The sequence below is a fragment of the Eptesicus fuscus genome, chromosome 6 (assembly GCF_027574615.1).
Source record: "Eptesicus fuscus isolate TK198812 chromosome 6, DD_ASM_mEF_20220401, whole genome shotgun sequence".
NCBI classification, from domain to species: Eukaryota; Metazoa; Chordata; class Mammalia; order Chiroptera; family Vespertilionidae; genus Eptesicus; species Eptesicus fuscus.
The window spans coordinates 79,524,085-79,543,991 of NC_072478.1; the positions used below are offsets into that span (position 1 = coordinate 79,524,085).

The window sequence follows — 19,907 nt, forward strand, 5'->3', positions numbered from 1 at the left end:
GGTTCCTTCCACCTGGATGTTCTTGCCCTGGGTATTCACATGGCTCAGTTTCTCACTCCATTTGTTCTAGGTCTAATGTCAGCTTCTCAGAGACCTTCCTGATGATCAAAATGAGCCCCATCCTCCCACCCATCATTACAATTCTCTTACCTTGTTTCATTTTTCTTCATAGCACTTATCTCTGCTTAATAAAATGTGTATCCATTACTGGATTATTTACAGTCTGTCTCCCCCAGAAGGACAGGATTGGCTTTCGGGGGGTGGGGTTAGGGTTAGGGTTAGATTTTTGGATCACATAAAGGAGTAATTATAAAAGGGGGGAATGACAGCATTAAGAAGATGAAAGTTCAGTCGGACTAGAAGAGTTTTGCAACACAGACATTTTTAACAAGTAAATTGTGTCTGCAACATGTAAAGAAATATTTTAACTGAGTAAATAAGAAGACAAACAACCAAATTAGGATATGGGCAAAAGATTTTAACAAATACATTAAAAAGAAGACATACAGCCTGGCTGGCATGGCTCAGTGGTTGAACATTGACCTATGAACCAGGAAGTCATGGTTCGATTCCCAGTCAGGGCATATGCCTGGGTTGCAGGCTTGGATCCCCAATGTGGGACATGCAGGAGGCAGCCGATTAATGATTCTCTCTCATCATTGATGTTTCTATCTCTCTCCTTCTCCCTTTCTCTCGGAAATCAATAAAAATATATTTCTTTAAAAAGAAGATATACTAATATCTATGCACACATGAAATATAGCTCAACATCATTAGCCATTAGGGAAATGTAAATTAAAACCACAATTAGATAACACTGTACACCGATTAGAATGGCCAAAGTTGAAAAAACTGGTAATAAGTGCTGGCAAGGATGTGGAACAACTGGAACTCTCACACATTGCTGGCAGGAGTGTGAAACGGAAAATCACTTTGGGAAAAGGTTTGGCAGTATCTTATAAAGTTAAATACACCATGTGCCCAGCAAGCTCCATTATAGCTACTTATCTGAAAGAAAGGAAAATGTATGTCCACACAAAGACTTGTGCATGAATTGCCAGTGGAGCTTTATTCATAATAGTCAAAAACTGGAAATGGCCCAGGTGTCCATCAGCAGGGGAATAGATAAATTGTGGCATATTTGTACAGTAGCTTACTACTCAGTAATAAAAAGAAATAGATACTGATAAATGCTACAACAGGAATGAATCTTCAAAGCATTCTGAATGAAAGAAGCCAGACCGAAGAGCATATACTGTATACTCACATTTAAATGAAGTTCTAGAACAAGCCAAGTTCTAGAACAGAAAGTAGAGCAGTGATTGACTGGGGCTGGCCATGGAGCAGGGGGATATTGACTGGAAAGAGGAATCAGGAAAATTGTACAAGTTATGAAAATATTCTGGATCTGGAGTAGAGTGGTGGCTACATGGGCATTTGTCAAAACTCATCTTACTCTATACCTGGATGCCTTTTATTGTAGGCAGTTATGTCTCAAGAAGGCTGATCTCAAAAGTGAATTAACTATAGCTTGTGGTAAGTGCTACAAACGGAAGAAAATATGGTATTAAAGAAAGAATACGGGGGGATAAAGACTACTCTGACGTTTGAGCAGAGCTGTGAATGCCCAGAGGGAGCCAGCATGGAAAGATCTAGGGGAGGGTGGGCATTCCAGGAAAGAGTAACTGCAGGAACAAAGACCTAACATCAGGAAGGAGTCTCATGATCTTGGGAACAGTCCGAAGGGCAGTGTGACTGGGCGACGTGGGTGGGGCTGAGAGTGGTAGGAGATAGGGTGGAGAGGTTGGCAGGAGCCAGATCATGCAAGACCTTATCAGCCCTGATAACTGTTTGGAATTTGAAATGAATAAAATGCAAATCCTCCTGGACTAGTGGGGCAGAAACACATAAGGAAATAGAGCCAATACTGGGCCATGGGTGACATGTTTGGGAAGTGTACAAGAATATACGATGGAGTGGTCAGCACTACCTGGAAACATCTGGGAAGGCCTCCCAGAGGAGGTGACATTTCAGCTGAGGTTTGAAGGAAGAGTAGCAGAAGAGAAAAGCTATTTCAATGGAAGGATCTGTGTCTAGAGAAGCAGACATTCAAAGACCTGAGCATAACACAGGGTGTGGCAAAAGTAGGTTCACAGTGGTGAATATGTGATACACCAAGTTTATTCTTGTATTATTACTTATTGTATTATTTTCCATACCAACAACCTTAAACCTACTTTTGCCCTGCCCTGTATTAGTCTTGTTGGAGTTTTTCCCTGTAGGAGGGGAAGTAGCAGAATATCAGAGACTAGAGAGAGAGGCTTTTGAATGCCTCCTCAGACTTGATCCTGCAGGGTATGGGACACCCCTAAAGAATTTTAGGTAAGGGGGTAATAGGGCCAGGTTTACATTTCAGATCAAGACCTGGCAAATGGAGAGCAAGACCACTGATTCTGCTGTGAGATCATGGGGAAGGCCTGACAGGTGTGGGTGAGCAAGGAGAAGGGCCAGGCTGCTAAGAGGTGATTGTGACTATCTTGAACCCAGGGACTTCAGGTTTCTGCTGGCTTGAAGGCCTGACTCCCCTGGAAGCTGATGGTCCAATTAAGCAGAACACGTGAGAGAAATCGGTTGAGGAAAAGGTCTGCAGAGTTTGTAGCACCAGATGGCTATAAATGATCATTTTTATTGAGGTTTAATTGACACATAACACTATATTAGTTTCAGATGTGCAACATACTGATTTGATCTTTGTATGTATTATGAAATGATCACCACAATAGAAAGTCTAGTTAACATTCATCATTATCAGTTACAAAATTATTTTTTTTTCTGGTGATCAGGACTTTTAAGATCTACTCTCTTAGGAACTTTCAAATATGCAATACAGTAGTATTAGCTATAAACATGCTGTGTATTACATCCCACAAATACCGATAAATGGAATTTTATATCTTTTGACTCACCTTCATCCATTTCACTACCAATTCCCCGCTCCCACCTTTGGTAACCACTAATATGTTTTTTGTATCTATGAGTTTGGATTTGCTTGTGTTTTTTTTTTTTAATATAAATTCCATATTTAAGTAAAATTATATGGTATTTGTCTTTCTCTGACTTATTTCACTTAGCATAATACCTTCAAGTTCCATGTTGTTGCAAATGAATAAAACTTCATTATTTTTTATGGCTGAGTAATATTCCTTTGTATATATGTACCATTTCTTCTTTATACAATTGTCTATCCGTGAACACTAAAGTTGTTTTCATATCTTGGCCATTGTAAATAATGTTGCAATGAACATGGGGGTGCAGATATCTTTTCAAATTAGTGTTTTTGTTTTGTTTGGAAAAATTCCCAGAAGTGGAATTGCTGGATCATATGGTAGTTCTATTTTTAAATTTTTGAGGAGCCTCCATACTGTTTTTCATAGTCACTGTACCAATTTACATTCCCACCAACAGTGCACTAGGGTTCCCTTTTCTTCACATCCTCGCCAACACTTGTTATTTGTCTTTTTTATACTAGCCTTTCTAATAGGTGTGAGGTAATATCTCATCGTGGTTTTGATTTGCATTTCCCTGATGATTAGTGATGTTGAGCAATTTTTCATGTACCTGTTGGCCATTTGTATCTTCTTTGGAAAAATGTCTACTCAGATCTTCTGTCTATTTTTTAAAAATATATTTTTATTGATTTCAGAGAGGAAGGGAGAGGGAAAGAGAGATAGAAACATCAATGATGAGAGAGAATCATTGCTTGGCTGCTTTCTGCACACCCCCTGCTGGAGCCGGCAACCTGGGCATGTGCCCTGTAGGGAATCGGACTGTGAATTCATGGTTCATAGATGGACACTCAACCACTAAGCCACGCCGGCTGGGCTCTTCTGCCTATTTTTTAATCAGGTTGTTTGTTTTCTTGCTATTGAATTGTGTGAGTTCTTTATATATTTTGGATATCAGCCCATATCAGCTATATGACTTGCAAATAATTTCTCCTATTCAGTAAATTTTTTACTCTGTTGATGGTTTTGTTTGCTTGCAGAGCTTTTTTATTTTGATGTAGTCCCACTTGTTTATTTTATTTTATTTTATTTTATTTATTTTTTAATCCTCACCCAAGGATATTTTTCCATTGATTTAGAGAGAGTGGAAGAGGGAGGGAAAGACAGAGAAAAATATCTATGTGAGAGAAACACATTGATTGGTTGCCTCCTGCATGAGCCCCAACCAGGGCCCCGGGCCGGGGAGGAGCCTGCAACCGAGGTACCTGCCCTTGACTGCAATCGAACCCGGACCCTTTGGTCTGCAGTCTGACACTCTATCCACTGAGCCAAACCGGCTAGGGCCCACTTATTTATTTTTGCTTCTGTTGCCTTGGTCTAATAAGCAGGACACATGAGGAAAAACAGGTTGAGGTAAAGACCTGTTTGAGTTTGAGGCACCGGAGGGCCGAAATGCTAACTTTTACCTGCATCTGCTCCCTCAGAGGGCTTGTTACACTTGAAGATTCCTAGGCCCTGGCCCCACTGATTCAGAAACAGTGGGTCTAGGATGGAGCCCAGGAATCTGCATATGTACAAAGTGCCCCTCCCACTCTGGTGCAGGAGAACTCCATACCTACTCTCCAGGGGCTGGAGCAGGAGGCAGGACACTCCCGTCTGGAAAATTCAGGTACAGATGACAGCTAAAACAAGACTCTGGATGTGGTGGGAACAAAGATAACTTGTGTTTCCATGGTGCAGCTGAAGAATTGCCGTAGAATCGCTCTGGTCACCATGTGTAACCCCTGGTCAACTGTCCAAGGAGCCACAGAAATAAGGGTGGAGCCAAGACGGGAGCATGCGTCTGCTTTTAACTGGTACCTCTCGTAGGGTGTGGATTGGGGGCAGGACGGGGATTCATGGAGGCTGCGGTGAACAGAACAAGTTCTGTGTGTTGTGGGGTCGAACCCTGGAGTCAAAAATAAGACCACCGGAGGCTGCTAATTGATTAAAAAAAGCAGGCAAGGATTTATTGAAACTGGCCAGGACGGCCGCGAGGCACCACACGCAGGTGGCCACCCTCACGACCGCGCCATCCCAGGTGTAGGCAGTCCTTTTAAAGGTCCAAACCACAAGAATTTTAGACATTGGAATGCGGACCTCCCTTGCGAAAGCAGATTGTACAAAAGCAGAACTGAGCAGGGTTAATAATCTCTAAAGGTAGTCAACTCCTGGAGCCACTGAGTCAGTGGGAATCAGTCTCCTGTGGTTCTGGTCCACAGGCACAGGAAAATGACCTTTGTGATGTGGTATGGATTAATGTGAGTTTCCAGGTCTCAGTCTGGGGGCTGAGGTAACTACCCTATTGTCTAAGCAAGTAAGTGCGTGCAGGCACCAAAAGAGCAGGGTTAAAATTTAAACAGCAATTTTTACCTGAGATGAATGTATGAATGTCCTTAAAGCCTTATTTCATTCCCTACTGGTCTTTTGGGAATGAATCTAAACCTTAGATTCATTATTCAGTTTTTACCTAAGTATGGTTGCTACCATACTTCATGTGTAGAGAGAGCAGCTTCCACTGCACGCGTGGCGTCTCACCAATGCTTCATGTGGTCAGACCTATTTTTTTTAATCCTCACCCGAGGATATGTTTTATTGATTTAGAGAGCGGAAGAGAGAGAGAGAGAGAGAGAGAGAGAGAGAGTCATGCAAGAAACATTGATCAGTTGCCTTCCGTAAGGGCCCCGGGAATTGAACCTGCAACCTTTTGGTGTCCAGGATGATTCTCCAACCAACTGATGAGAAAACTGAAGCCCAAAAAGGATTAGCAAATTGCTCTGGGCCCTGTGGCAAGGAGGTAGGGGAACGAGGACTAGAACCCAGGTCTCTGGACACTCCTAAACATAGCATTGCTCTGCCTCCCTGAGTGGGAAAAGTCACGTCATCTCCTAATCTTAAACGATCTTCCAAGCAAGGAAGGGACGGTACAAGTTTTCTTTGTCCCATCCCTTTCAGAAGGTATCTAAGTCCTTACTATGTGTGTTTGCAAAAGAAAACCCTTCCCAGGCCAGAGGAGCTGGGATTTAGAGCCTCATGCTGTAGGGTCCCAGGCAGGAGCACTTCTAAGAATCTCACAGCGATGCCACACGCCTCAGCTTTATCCAAGCGACAGAAGGAGGTGGTGGAGGTGGCAGCGGCGGCAGCAAATCTGTCCCCAGCGCACTGCAGCACTGTTTTCTATGATGAAATACACATGGCATATGGCTGCAAAGTTACTATCTTGAGAACAGAAAGGGATTCTTCCTGTGCCAGATTTTACTTCCTTTCTGAAATGATCTTGTAGTAAACAGAGGTTGTTTGATCTTGTTAAGATCCCATGGATGGGAAGTCCTTTGCACTTTTAAAGTAAAGCTATTGACTTACAGTTTCAGTCTATCACTGGTGCAAATGTTTTTTTAAACATGAAAGCTCTTCCGAGCTCCCTTCCGAGCTCCAAGGCCAAGACAGAAGAGGCACTGCCACCACCAACTCCATTCCAGTCAGAGTCCAACTCCATTCCAGTCACAGCCCCCCCCAACCCCCTCCCACCCCCCCCCCCGCCTCACCTGCCTCCTGATGAGACCGCCTTGTGTCCTGCGGCTGCCAGCCCTTGGCAAAGGGGTTGGGGAAGAGGCAAGGCTTACTGAGCGCGGGAGGCCATGGGTGGAGGAAGCCAGGAAGGGCCAGGAAGCTAGGACAGTGGTCGGCAAACTCATTAGTCAACAGAGCCAAATATCAACAGTACGACGATTGAAATTTCTTTTGAGAGCCAAATTTGTTAAACTTAAACTTCTTCTAACGCCACTTCTTCTAAATAGACTCGCCCAGGCCGTGGTATTTTGTGGAAGAGCCACACTCAAGGGGCCAAAGAGCCGCATGTGGCTCGCGAGCCGCGGTTTGCCGACCACTGAGCTGGGAGAATGTGACTTTTAGGAGGAGAATTATTTTGAACCATGTCTTGTGCGCTGACGGTATAATGATCATTATTAGGACCTCAGATGTAACACAGAGGCCGCCCTGAAGTTAAATTTTCCCTGTCAGATAAGCATGGCCTGTCAACCCAGCAGAGGATGGTTCTCTGCCGACCTCCCCCACAGGAGGGGGGTGGGATGCTCCAGCTGCTCCCTCGCTGGCCGTTACCTTTCATTAAGGACTTTGCCTTTTTGGTGAACAAGGGCACCATTTTTCTACCTTAGCCTTATAAAATCAACCTAAGAAAGAAATACTTTATGCAAAGACCACAGCTATATTTGCAGGGTGTTTTGTTTTGGGGTGGTTTTGTTTTGCCCATATTTAGTTTCAGGGTTGCTATTTGGAATCCTACCTGCCCAGGGCCCCTCCTGGGCAAGTGTTGCCTCCAACAGAGGGAGAGACCTGTGGCCTGAATTATGCCCAGTTGGATTATTTTTGGCTTTCACAGTGTTTTTGGTTTTCACATCAAAATCCTGTTTGCTCGCTTCTCTTGAAAAATCAGAAAACTTGGCCACACTGGGCCACACTCCCCTTTGACAAGTGGCTGGAGCTGAGTAACAGTGGCTCCTTTTGCACATGTTGTTCTCCAGTTTGCCATAATCCCCCCCACCACCACCACCCACTCCACATAACCCCCTTCCACACCCTAAGAGAGGGTACAAGGTAAAAGGCAGATAGGGAGGTGTGAGTTTCAGTCTCGATTCCACCACTTATTTCCTGTGGCTCTCGAACAGGGGTCTGCATCTATCTGAAGCCTGTGTTTAACCCCCGGGAAGAAGAGGATAACGAGGCAGAGCGCCAGGGAAAAGCCGCGCTTAGGGGAAGCACTCACCGAGAATTTGCCCTGCATGCTATTGGCATACTATTTCCTGTCGACGGTAGAGGAGACTTGAAGATGGTGTACGGACAGACACACCTACTGGAATGTAAGCTTCATGTGAGCAAGGATTTTTAAAAATCTGTTTTGCTTATTCCTACACCCTCAGAGCCTGGTACAGTCCCTGGCACATGGTAGGCACTTAGTAACTGTGTTGAATGAATATGTGAACTTAATGTTTTCCAGAATCCTTATTCTTCATATGTTTGAAAGATCAGACAGAGGCCGAAAACCAGGACTACAAGCTTTAGTAGAGGAGAAGGACCCTGCCGGGCTGTCTCGCAAGGGGAGAGCAGCAACACGTGCAGAGGGGAACAGGCCTTTTGAGGGGAGGAATGGGAAGGGATGGGGGCTCAGTGTACTCAGCACGTGCTGATTGGTGGCTTAACCCTTTGCACTCGCTTGCTTTTTTCTCGATTCCTTTATTCTAATGCTAACCGTGTCGAGTCACACTCAACATCCAAGTGCAAAAGGTTAATGTATGGTCCATATAAGGTACATAGTTAGTCACTCAGGTACTTAGGGTATTTGGCAGGTGCTGATTGGTGGTTCAATGTATAGTCCATATAAGGTGCCTGGTTAGGTACTCAGGTATGTCCAGGCCGCAGGTGCAGGTTACATCATACTCCGCCCACCAGTTGGGGGAAGGGAAGATCTATCATTGTTATGTGCTAAATTATTGTTGATTCATTTTATAAATGCAAATGGACTTACAGGTTATTTTTAATTTATGTGTTGATTTTTTTTTCTTATTATTCCACACTTTCAAATGTGAGATATGGGGGAGGGAGGGGGGTGCTAACCTCACCGCCCGGCTCCAGAGGAGTCACCCCTAGCCAAGGTGTCATATCCCTTGGCTGCAGCCACACATTCAGAGAAAAGCAAGTTGCCCACATACAGTGCAAACACTAAGCTCCAATCTGGAGCTTTTCTTAGGACTGTTGGGGAAAAGAAAGCTTTTGTCTGCTGGGATCTTTCATTGTGAGAATGTAATTCTGATACTCTCAGAGGGACTGCTTGAGAATGCGGGGAAAAGAGAGCTGAGGGAGAGAAAGCCTGGGATTTCCTGGTGCCAGTGTTTGAGTGCCTGGATCCAACTTTGCCTGAAGTTCAGATTCGCCTCTGGGTTTTTGGTGTCATGAACCAATAGATTCTCTTTCTTAAACCAATTTGAATAGCATTTTAGTCACTAGCAAATGGAGACATCCTGACTAGCAATTTGGAATTTGAAAATGTAGACCAGAAAAAGAGGAACAAAACTGTGAGGGCCATTGTTCAGGTGAAAATCAAACCTTGGACCATGGCCAGAAGCAAACTGATCGCTTTGCCTCTTTCTCCTTTACATGAACCTCAAAGTCCATTAGAATCCAGCAGGGTAGTGAGCTAGGAAACAACAGAAGAAATGTAACCCTTTCCTTGATACCTGGCATGAGAAAGGAGTCCAGTTGTTCTTTTCTGGGTTTTGTGCAGGTACCGACCATATTCACCGGCTTTCCTTTGACATGTGTTTTGTTGTTGTTGTTGTTGTTGTTGTTGTTGTTGTTTGGGGGGCGGGGGTGGTGACATCAAAATAAGCCAGGTCTTCGTGGACTTCTCTAGTATTTGACACAGAGGAATTCTACAAGTGCTCGTCATTGAGCCTGTGAGCTCCAAAAAGACGTTGTTCAACTTGTGCATCATTTAGAGATGTTCACTGAAGAGGGTTACTGAGCACCTCCTCCAGCCAGGCTCTGGCTTGCGCACATGTCTGAGTGAGTGGAGCAGGCTTTCTCCTTTCCAGGAGGGGTTGTTTCTACTCCATTGTCAGCCCTTCTTCACCCGCTGGGACCACACCTTTGCTGTGACCCTGCTTTCTCATCCGACCAGCCTGAATTCTGCTACCAAAGTATTTTTCACAAAATATTGCATCCCATTTCCCACTTGGGGGAGCTTTGGTGGTCCCTACAGTTCTCATATCGAATCTATCCTCTTCTCCCCAGCCCTGAGTAAAACTACTACCACTAATAAAAGCCAACAGTTTGGAGCACTTACTATGTGCCAGGCAACATGCTTAGTTTTCATATTCATTTTCTCTGTTAATCCTGCGAGTGGTACTAGAAAGCAGAAATCCAGCTGGAGTTCCCCTCCTCAGATCTGCCAGACGCTCCAGGTCCGGCTGCCCCGGCCCTGCTCCCACCTTCTTCCTGACCACGAATCTCTGCCCCTTGGGTCCTGGACTCACATTTTCAATCTCCTCTTCCCTATTAGTACAACTCTTTCTGGCTGGAGCCATGATTCTTCTCTGCCTTTTACAACTGTCTTCCCCCACGCCCTATACACTAGTTTCATTTTAAAATAAATGTATAAAAGTCAAAAAGCGTCACTTAAATAAAACCATTAAGTAAGCAATAAACAGGACAGGTGGTACTTGGATAAGAGACGCATGTCCCATAAACTCGCGGTCTTCAGTGACCATGCTTCAGTCATCCTGGCATTGCCCATTGCCAGGCACCAAAGTTTCTCACTAGAAGTTAATTATAAATAACTTTTTGGTCTAAAATCCCATAGTCGGAGAGGCAAGGACAACATACATGAAACCCCCATAGTGGTGCAGGGTGTAGAAGGGTAACATATAAATGAAACTCAGGAAAAAGAGATGAGCTACACAGTGGCTCTCTAACTGGGACCTCTATGGGGTGTGAGAATTTTATTTTGAGGCTGATGGTTTATGTCCAGAGACTGGAAAGTCAGAGTAATATTTTATTTATATATATATAATCACTTCTTCTTTATCCAATTGTCTACCCATGGACACTTAGGTTTGTTCCATATCTTGGCTACAGTAAATAATGCTGCAAAGAATATAGTGGTGCAGATATCTTTTCAAATTCGTGTAGAGGTGTAGGCATATGGTAATAGCAAGCAAGGGGAGGAATTTGAAGGCAAAATCAATCTGTAAAATGAAAAACAAAAAACCTTTTCCACAAAGACTTACAGGATCGTCTTAGGCTTTGCTCTGGGAGTAGTTCAGGGATTTCTTTTCTGTTGAATATAGGGGGGGGCGGGGGGGGGGGGGGGAGGCCTTCAGAACAGGAGGCCTGGGCTCCAGCCCCTCTCCTCCGCTCTCCTGAATGAATGAAGTCTGATTACATTCTCCAGCAAAGCCTGCGCTGTGTGCTGGGAGGAGGAAATGTGGCCAGACAGCCCCGTCCTCCCAGGTACAGCTCGGGGAGTCAACTCCGGAGCCTCGTTGGGTCTAAACCGAAGAATATTCGGAGAGGAGCAGCCCACAGCCAACCTGTGTGCCACGCACTGGGCTGGGGACCCCGGACATAGGCCCTGCCTTCCAGGCACTTGCTCTAGCGGAGAGGGAGGTCGTTCGGAGCCTCAGAGAACCGACCCCACCGGAGGGGAGAGCCTGCTGGCGTCCCGGGCCTCCAGCCCAGCTCCGAGGCCAGAGCCGGCTCTCCAGCCCCCCAGGCGCTGGCGACCGCGCAGCGCTGCCTCGGCGCCCGAGGGCCCGGGCTGGGCGGGGCCCGCGCTGTGACGCCGCCCTCCCCACGCCCCGCGCGCGTTGCCAGGGTGATCAGGTGACTCGCCGCTCGCGGCTGTTGGGACTGCGGTGACGTCAGGCGCGCCGCTGCCGCTCACTCCGCGGCTGGTGCGGCGCTATTTGTGCGGTCTCGCCCGGTCCCGTCCGCTCCGTCCCCACCGGCGCCCAGTCCACTGGTGAAGAGGTGAGGCTCGGCGGCCCCGGCCGGCCAAGCTGGGACCAGAGAGGGGGTGAGGCGCGGGCAGGGCCCTTCCTGGGTTGTGCGCGTCCCCAGGCTCCCCGGGGCTCCCCGAGGGCGGCAGACCACGGAGCGGGATGGGCCGGCTACGAAACGGGGCGCGCGAAGCCCCCGGAGCGGGGGGGGGGTCCCGGAGAGCCTACCCGATGCCCACCAATGTCTCCCCTCCACACACACACACCCCTTCACCCCTCGGCTGTTCCTCCGCTTCCCGGTCGCCGCGCAGCTGGCGGAGGCTGGGGGCGAGGAGCAGGGTGGGGGGGTCCGCCGCCCCGGGGGTCCTCGGGGCGGTGGACTAAGGGGCTCTGCGTTTCAGTGGCCTCGCAGCTCAAGGAATCGGCGGGCTCGAAGCCAGACTCGCCACACCCCGTCTCGGTGGACGTCTGCGGGAGGCTTCGGCATCTCTCTGCCTTGGGCTGCGGTTTCTGGGGCGCTGCCGGCGACCTACTCGGTGCTCGGAGCCCGGTCTGCGGGGGGGCGGGAGGCCGCTCCGGAGCCCCGCGGGGGGGAGCAGGGGCGCAGGGTGTGCAGACGGCGAGCTGTGGTGAGTCGGGATCCTGAGCGCTGAGAGCGGCGGGTTGGGGTTCTAGTAACCTGTTGGGGGGTGAAACCTGAGCGGAGCCCTGCGCAGCGGGGACTGTTCCCTCGCAGCCACCGCGGGGAATTGGAAGAGGAGAGGGAGGGAGAAAGGAGACCTCCGGAGACCGCAGTCCCTGCGCTGGAGGGAAAGGGAAGAAGATTCTGTGACTGACCGGACCGAGCCCTGGGGCCGTGTGTGGGGGGAAAGTTTGGGGAATTAGGTTAGTCCCGGTTAGGAAAACTCTTGGTGCCCAGCTGGGCGTTGCGTGCCGCGGGAGTCACTGAGGCGTTGACTGGATGGAGGTAGGGGGATCCCAGGAATGGGGAGACCCTGGGGAGGCTCTTGTGACAACCTGGCAAAGAGGTGACAGCGCTTGGAACTCTGGTGCGATGGGATTCTGTGAACCCTGGTTATGAAATGTTTAAACAGTCAGGTGCCTACACCCCAGCCATTGTTAGCGGATTAAAGCAAAAATTCCTCCTTAGGGGAGAAAGGAAGCGCCCACGGCAGCTCCTTTGGTCTCCTTTGGCCAGAGGTGATGACTGCCTGGGAACCTTGCGCCCCTCTACAGGGTGGGGCAAAGGTAGGCTTACAGCTGTAAGCACGCGGAACACAGTTTATTCTTGTGCTACTTTTTAAATTAATTACTGTTTTCCGTACGAACAGCTGTAAACGTTGTGTATGTGCTGTGGGCGGGTGGTTGGTTGGTTGTGAGCTGCACTTGTTCTTCAGAGGTTCCAAACTCTTACAAAAACCTCTTGTCTTCAGGGGGGAATCGAAACCCCGAGTGACTGGGAGGAGATTTAATGGGGGGAGTTATTAAAGGAGAATCAGCGCCCAGAACGTGAATATGGGTACTGGGGAAGCTGAAAGGAGCCCCCGGCTCTTGGTTAACTGTAGAACAGCGTTCCTCTTTCCTACCTGTTCCGCTCAGCTTGTGGGCTTCCCAGCATCAGATTGCTGAAGTGTTAATTGGCCGTTTTGTCTTAACTTCCTGAGAAACAGGAGAAAATGTTTTGGCTACTGAAGAGGAATGATTTGGTGATTCAAGGTTTTTCCCAGCTCTGGAATTCACTCATTCTGTGACTCAAAAAATGCGCCGATGTCCACTTTATGTTGAACCTTAGGAACTTCTGTTTTATGGAAGGAGGTAAAAATGGCTGAATCTTCCCACCAACTTGTTTTGTATTTGTTTGACTCCAGAAAACAGAATTGGACCTCCAGGGATCTCATACAGTAAAAGGTAGTTTAGGCCCTAAACTTTAGGGAATTGTTGAGAACTTGGCCAAGGTGGCCGGCCGAAGCTGGTTTGTGTATAAACCTAGAAACCTGCCCAGCACTCAAGGGAGGGCAAATCCGGAGTGGTGGCCCCTGGGGAGAGTGAACTTCCAATCACATCAGTGAAGTCATTCTCTCTAAAAGAAATCTTAAGACAGGTCACCTGAACACTGTCCTCCCCGATGAGTCCCGTCCTCCCCCTTGTTATAATAGTGGTTTTTAAGGGGTTTTGCAGGGGCCTCATAATATTAAGAATACTGGATATTAGATTTTTTAAATTGTTAACCATTTTCTAAATCTCTTTGGAAATATTTGAACCCGCCAACTAATCCTTCTTCCTTTGGAAAGAAACAGTCCACCCCCCACGCCCCCAAACACTGTAACTGTGTGCTGCCAGGGCGGTTAAGTAGGTCAAAAGTTTGGGGGAATTTTCCGCTTTCTTTCACCTCTGCCACCTCCACAAATTTGCCCAGCGGTAGAGAAGTTAAGACTTAGTGTCAGGAAAAAAAGAATGAGTGTGTTTTCCCTGAGCACGGCTCCCTGGGACTGGGTGTTCTGTTGAGAAAGTGAAATGCCGTCCCTTACCGGGAACGAGGCCCAGGTGAGAGGCAGGACTAGGATAGGCCAGAGACCCTCCGCGGAGCAATCTGGGCCTGCACCTTTGTCACCCAGGGCCTTGGCAGGGCCCTCCTCTCTTGGCACTGAAACTTCTTCCTCGACCTTGAAACAGGGTTAGTCAGTCCTCCCTTCACAGAGGTACTGCGGAGAATTAATGAGAGGCTTGTATGAAGTTTGAGCTCACCCAAGGCAAATATTTTAATTCTTGAATGAATGGTAAATTTTGAGATGTAGTGAAATAAAAAAAGAGATGGACGTTCTAAATTTTTGTAAAAGCCTCCTTCAAACCCTAAGGCTTTTTTGTTGTTGTTGTTTTTTCCTGGAGTATTTGGGCTTGGTTTACCAACGTGCCTATAATCAAGATCCGCAGGCCTGAGCGTAAGTGCTGTTTGTATTTCACATGTAAACCAGTCCAGATTTCCCCCCACTCTTTCAGAATGCCTAGGAGTACATCAGTAGCCTAGAAGGTATGGGGCTTTGGACCCAACACCCGGTCAACCCTAAAGGACTTTGTTATTAAGCTCATCAGAGACAGAAGTAGGTAATAAAGCTCACAAAATGAAGTGAGTGAAAGAGTCATTTCTTTAAAATCCCCTATCCTATGTCAGTCCACCAATCCTACTGCTCGGTCAAATAGAGATTCAAATGCTTGCTGGTGTTCCCAGGAACTGTGCGGAACTGTTACATCCATCTCTTAGACTTTTGGCATTTGTTGGCAAGCATAGTTCCACTTGAGTGAAATTCTGACAGGAAAGGGAGAGGCTTCTTGTTTTTCTCAGACTGAGCTCAGGCCTTCATGCTCCCCACGCCGGGCCAACGCTACTAAATGGCTTGGCTATAAAATGGGAGTCAGCAATTAAAAAAACAGCAGTATGGAAGCCAGGGGATTGAGCATAAGTTGATCCTCCAGCCTCTAGCCAGAAAAAGTTTACAATGCTTTGGGCACTATATACAAGTGCCTTTCAGAAGGAAGTGAGCTTGGAATGACTTTTTTGTAGTTTTTAGGAGACATGTGGAATATTTGTACTGATCTAGACTTCAAGGAAAGGAGGCAAATGTTTGAATACAGTCTCTGTGGCCAACAAGCCTGTGGTATGACTCTGCAGAAAACAAGGGATGATATATATTTTTCTGAACCCTTTCAATTAAATGGTTTAAGGGAGTGTTGGTAGTTATGGTGAGAGGAGGGTTTGATTTACCTGCATTTACTCATTGGGGAGTAATGTCTTATTCACAGGTGCCTATCATTAGTTCTCTGATGATTTATGCTAAAGAATCGTTAGTTAGTCCCAAGAGAACTGGCCCAGAAAACACATCATTACTGCAAATTATCTGACCACGTGGTCAGTGTTCAAAGAAAGGTAGGGATGGGGAACAATGGAACCACAAAGGTTTTGGGGGAGAAGAATTCCTGGGAAGTGGTGTTAGACTTCTGCCACATTAAATTTCTAATGCCGTGCGCAGTACTTCACCAGTCAGCTTCCGGTGTCAGGACCTTGGGCAGGATCATTTGGGGAGAATAAATACTGCCTTCAGCCAAAGATATGATTCACTAAGTGAATTTTTTTCAGAGGTCAGTAGGCAGGTGGTAGGGCTGACTTGTGGTAGGGGCCCCTTAAATCCCATCTCCTGAAACTCCATGTGGTTCTGATACTGGGAAGACAGCAGTGAAAAATCTAAGTGTTAAAAAGAAATAAGTGCAGTCAGTGTGAAACCACTGGTGTTTTTATATGAAATTTGCCCGGAGGCCTAAGTGGTGGTAAGACTGTATGCTATATTAAATTCTAGTCCCTTCACCAGGGGAGTGACTTCTTTGGTGCTGTGGTATATTGTTCTTTCTGTGTAAGTATGCTCTTGGAAAACTCAGGTTTTAGTTCAGGGTGGATGCTGTTATTTATTTTAATTCATCAGTACCCCATACTTTGAGCCCCTTGTTTTCCACATATCCAGTAGCTCTTTGTGGGTAGTACTAATGACAGAAATCTGAAGATAGCATCTAGCATTTGTGTTTTCTAATTTGTGTTGTCCATAGTGCCTGCTCCTTTAAAAATTCTGTGAAAATGAAGACAAGAAAGGAGGGGAGAGTGAGCTGCCCTGCGCTTGTACTAGTACATGGTCTCTTGGGGTGCTGCACATGGTAGGCACCAGTGGTACTTGTTGGTGTAAAGTGAAATGCACTCTTGTCCATTAACAGCCATCCTGCAGGGCTGGCTGAGCTGCTGCTTCCTCCATGGGCCAGGAGGGCATGCTGTAATGGTGGCGCAAAGCCAGGGCTGGTTTGGTGTCCGTCAGGAACCAGGAGTGCTTAAATTACCAGCACATTAAGCTGTAGGGGTCTCTTTCTAAGCCATCACGATTTCAATTTTCCCACAAAGCCTAATCCAGGGCTGGGGTATGGGGGAGAGCGGGGCAGAGACAGTCTTTCAGGGGCTGTGCTGGTGGGGGACCTGGCCTGGGTCGTGGCCATGTCAGGCTTGTTGGGCAGGATGGGCCAGTCCTCTTTCTAATGTGTCCTCTAAACTTGGCAGGAGGCAGAGTTCATCCCTTTTCTCTCTCCATGCTCTAACCTAGCCTTTCATTTCCCCAACTCACTTTCTGTGTTAGCAGCTTTCTTTCCTTTTCCTTTCCCTTGTTCACTGCTGCTTTCTCTTTCAATCCTCCCTCTTGCTGGGCCTCATTTTCCCCCCATTGTCACTTTGAGGCCTGGCTATTTGAAGTTCCAGGCTTACGATGCTGTCCTGACCAGGTGTAATTTAGAGGTCCGCAGCCTTTTTTTCTGAGGAGCCAACCTTCACTTCCCTCCTGCTTTTCGATAGCATTGGTGGGTACTGCCCAGAGTCCCTGACCTGAGTCATTGGGTGACGCTGCAGGTGCCTCTCCACTGGGGCCCCAGCAGTGTGGGCAGGGGGCTGTGGTCAGGATTTGCTGGCATTGTCAGCTGTCGGACAAGGGACTGAGATCCACCCTCGCGAGTCCTTCCGGAAGCTGAAGGCAGAAGCAGAATTGGGAATCCTGTGTTCAGGCAGTCCTGTGGCTTCTGCAGAGGACCATATATGTGACTAACAAAGTCTGGAAAGGGGGCCTTTAGTTACATTGGCCTGGAACCAATGAGACTATTTGCAGTTGTGGATCTTACCCTGCAGCTGGGTTTTTCCAGGGGGCGACTGAGACAAACTGCTCTCAGTGGTAGTTGGATGGTTATTGGAAGCATCTAGAACAGTGGTTCTCAACCTTTCTAATGCCGTGACCCTTGAATACAGTTCATGTTGTGGTGACCCCCAACCATAAAATTATTTTCGTTGCTACTTCATAACTGTAATTTTGCTAGTTAATGAATCGTAATGTAAATATCTGTGTTTTGCGATGGTCTTAGGCTCTACAGCAGTGGTTCTCAACCTGTGGGTCGCCTAAGACCATCGGAAAACACAGATATTTACATTACGATTCATTAACAGTAGCAAAATTACAGTTATGAAGTAGCAACGAAAATAATTTTATGGTTGGGGGTCACCACAACATGAGGAGCTGTATTCAAGGGTCTCGGCATTAGAAAGGTTGATAACCACTGAGCTAGAAGCATGGCTTTCCTGCTCAATGAGTTAAGAAATGGATTTTTTTCTCTTAAAAGCCATGTGAAGACTCTACTAAAAAATGACTACAGGGGATTTAACTTCATTGTTAAATATGTATAGAAATATATTTATGTGTGTGTGTGTGTGTGTGTGTGTGTGTATAAAACAAAAGTACAGTTTAATGAATAATTATATTTATTAATATAACTAATTTATTCAGGTCTAGAAATAGAACTTTACTTTTTAAACCCAAATGGGATAGTAGAATGTTCTGTTGCAATTTGCTTTTTTAACTGTGTTGGCACTTTTCCATATCAGCACATGTAATTCTATCTCCTTCTTAAGGATCAAATAATAGCAGTTCCATGGTTGGGAAATTCCGTGGTTTATTTAATCATTCCCATATTGATGGACCTTTGGGATGTTATATATCACATAAATATGAACGTGTATATTTTACACATGTAATATGTGTACTACCTAACTGTTATAAACAAATGCTACAATTAATGTGTGTATGCTGTAAAGTTCTGTGTATAAAAATTGGTGGGGTCTGTTGTTGTTTTGCATCCTAGCAGTAGTATATATCTGTAGGATAAATTCCTAAAGACAAATTGTTGGTTCAAAGAATAGGGTATTTTCATTTATTTGAGATTTCACTTAAGAATGTGTCTTTGTTGAAGAAATTGTAAGAAAAAAAGTATGGGCCCTCTATAAAAAGAAGAATGTTTCCTCCAAACATTAGGGAGGAATGGTATACCAGTGCCTGGGCAGCTGAGGGATAGGCTATTTTATTTGTTGATATATTCAGGTAACAATGTTTTTCTAGGGCTGTTTAATATTTAGATCTTATATCTTATAGAGCAGCAGGTCCTGGATCCAGCCAGGAGTTCTGTATAGAAAGTTTTGAAAAAGGATTTTAGCAGATGATGTGTTATCCTCTGGTGAAGGAAACTTCTCTGGATTCCCTCAGTCTACAAGGCTGGAAGAATGCTAAGATGTACATTACCAAGTTTAATATTGGAGGGAAGTGAGATTGATTGGCTATAGCCATACAGGGTGGGGCAAAAGTAGGCTTACAGTTGCTTTTCTGGAAAATAATACGAGAATAAACTGTTTTGCATTCTCACAACTGTAAACCTACTTTTGCCCCACCCTGTATTTTCCAATAATGTTAAACTACTGTGGGTAACTAATATGGGTATGACTTTTCAGACTTCTCCTAATCTGATGTGTCAGGACAAGTGGAGAATGCTTACATTTTTGTATTATTTTAATATTGGCAATAATGGTTGAATGGCTTTAGCAAACCATGTTACTAAATAGTTTGTAGATTTTTTAGTTTCATGTAAACTGAGTAATAAAAGTAGTGTGTAGTTTTTATATCAAATATTGTTTGTGAGAAAGGAAAATAAAATAAGATAGTCTCTGAACCTTTCCTTACTCCAGGATGGGGCTTCAGAGATAGATGATCCACTATTGTATTTTTTGGCTCCATGTGCATTTTTAAAATATATATATATATATATATATATATATATATATATATATATATATAGATTTCAGAGAGGAAGGGAGAAGAGAGAGATAGAAACATCAATGATGAGAGGCAATCATTGATCAGCTGCTTCCTGCACACCCCCTACTGGGGATTGAGCCTACAACCCAGGCATGTGCCCTTGACTGGAATCGAACCCAGGTCCATTCAGTCTCCAGGCCGACACTCTATCCACTTAGCCAAACCAGCTAGGGCTCCATGTGCTTTTTGATGTCCTTGTTCAGAAAGGGTCCCATTTCTAAGCTATGTGTCATTGTGTATTCCACGGAGAGGCTATTCTAAAGCCACAAGTCAAATGTTGATGCAAAAGATAAGCTCTAATATTTAGTCATTCATTGATTATATGAGGACAGCTCAGGGCCTGGTAGAATTCTCTGGCAAACAAAAGATGGTGATTAAGGTAGGGGATAGCTAATAATATTTAGAAGGCCAACTCCAAAATCAGTATTTGGACAAGAATGAAATAACACTACAGGACATCTGCTTCCAGTCTGCCTGTAAAAGAAAAACAACTTAGGAAATGGGAACAAGGCAAAATGTGTTATAAATAATGAACAAGCCATAAAAACAAAGATCTTGTCCATGTTATGATAACTGTGAGATCTCCTGGTGTAGATCTGTTGTCCTGGACTGCCTCTCTTGTGGCTTTGGGGCTCAGA

General features: G+C 45.8%; 1 protein-coding gene across 1 annotated transcript in view; it reads left to right on the forward strand.

Moving 5' to 3' along the window:
- Window positions 1-12,671: 12,671 nt before the first annotated feature.
- Window positions 12,672-19,907, forward strand: part of CYSTM1 (cysteine rich transmembrane module containing 1) — a 42,166-nt gene continuing 34,930 nt past the window's right edge. Inside the window, exon 1 of the mRNA XM_028147289.2 lies at window positions 12,672-12,805. The gene's annotated coding sequence lies outside the window, so the exon portion shown is untranslated. The remainder of the gene's footprint in view (window positions 12,806-19,907) is intronic.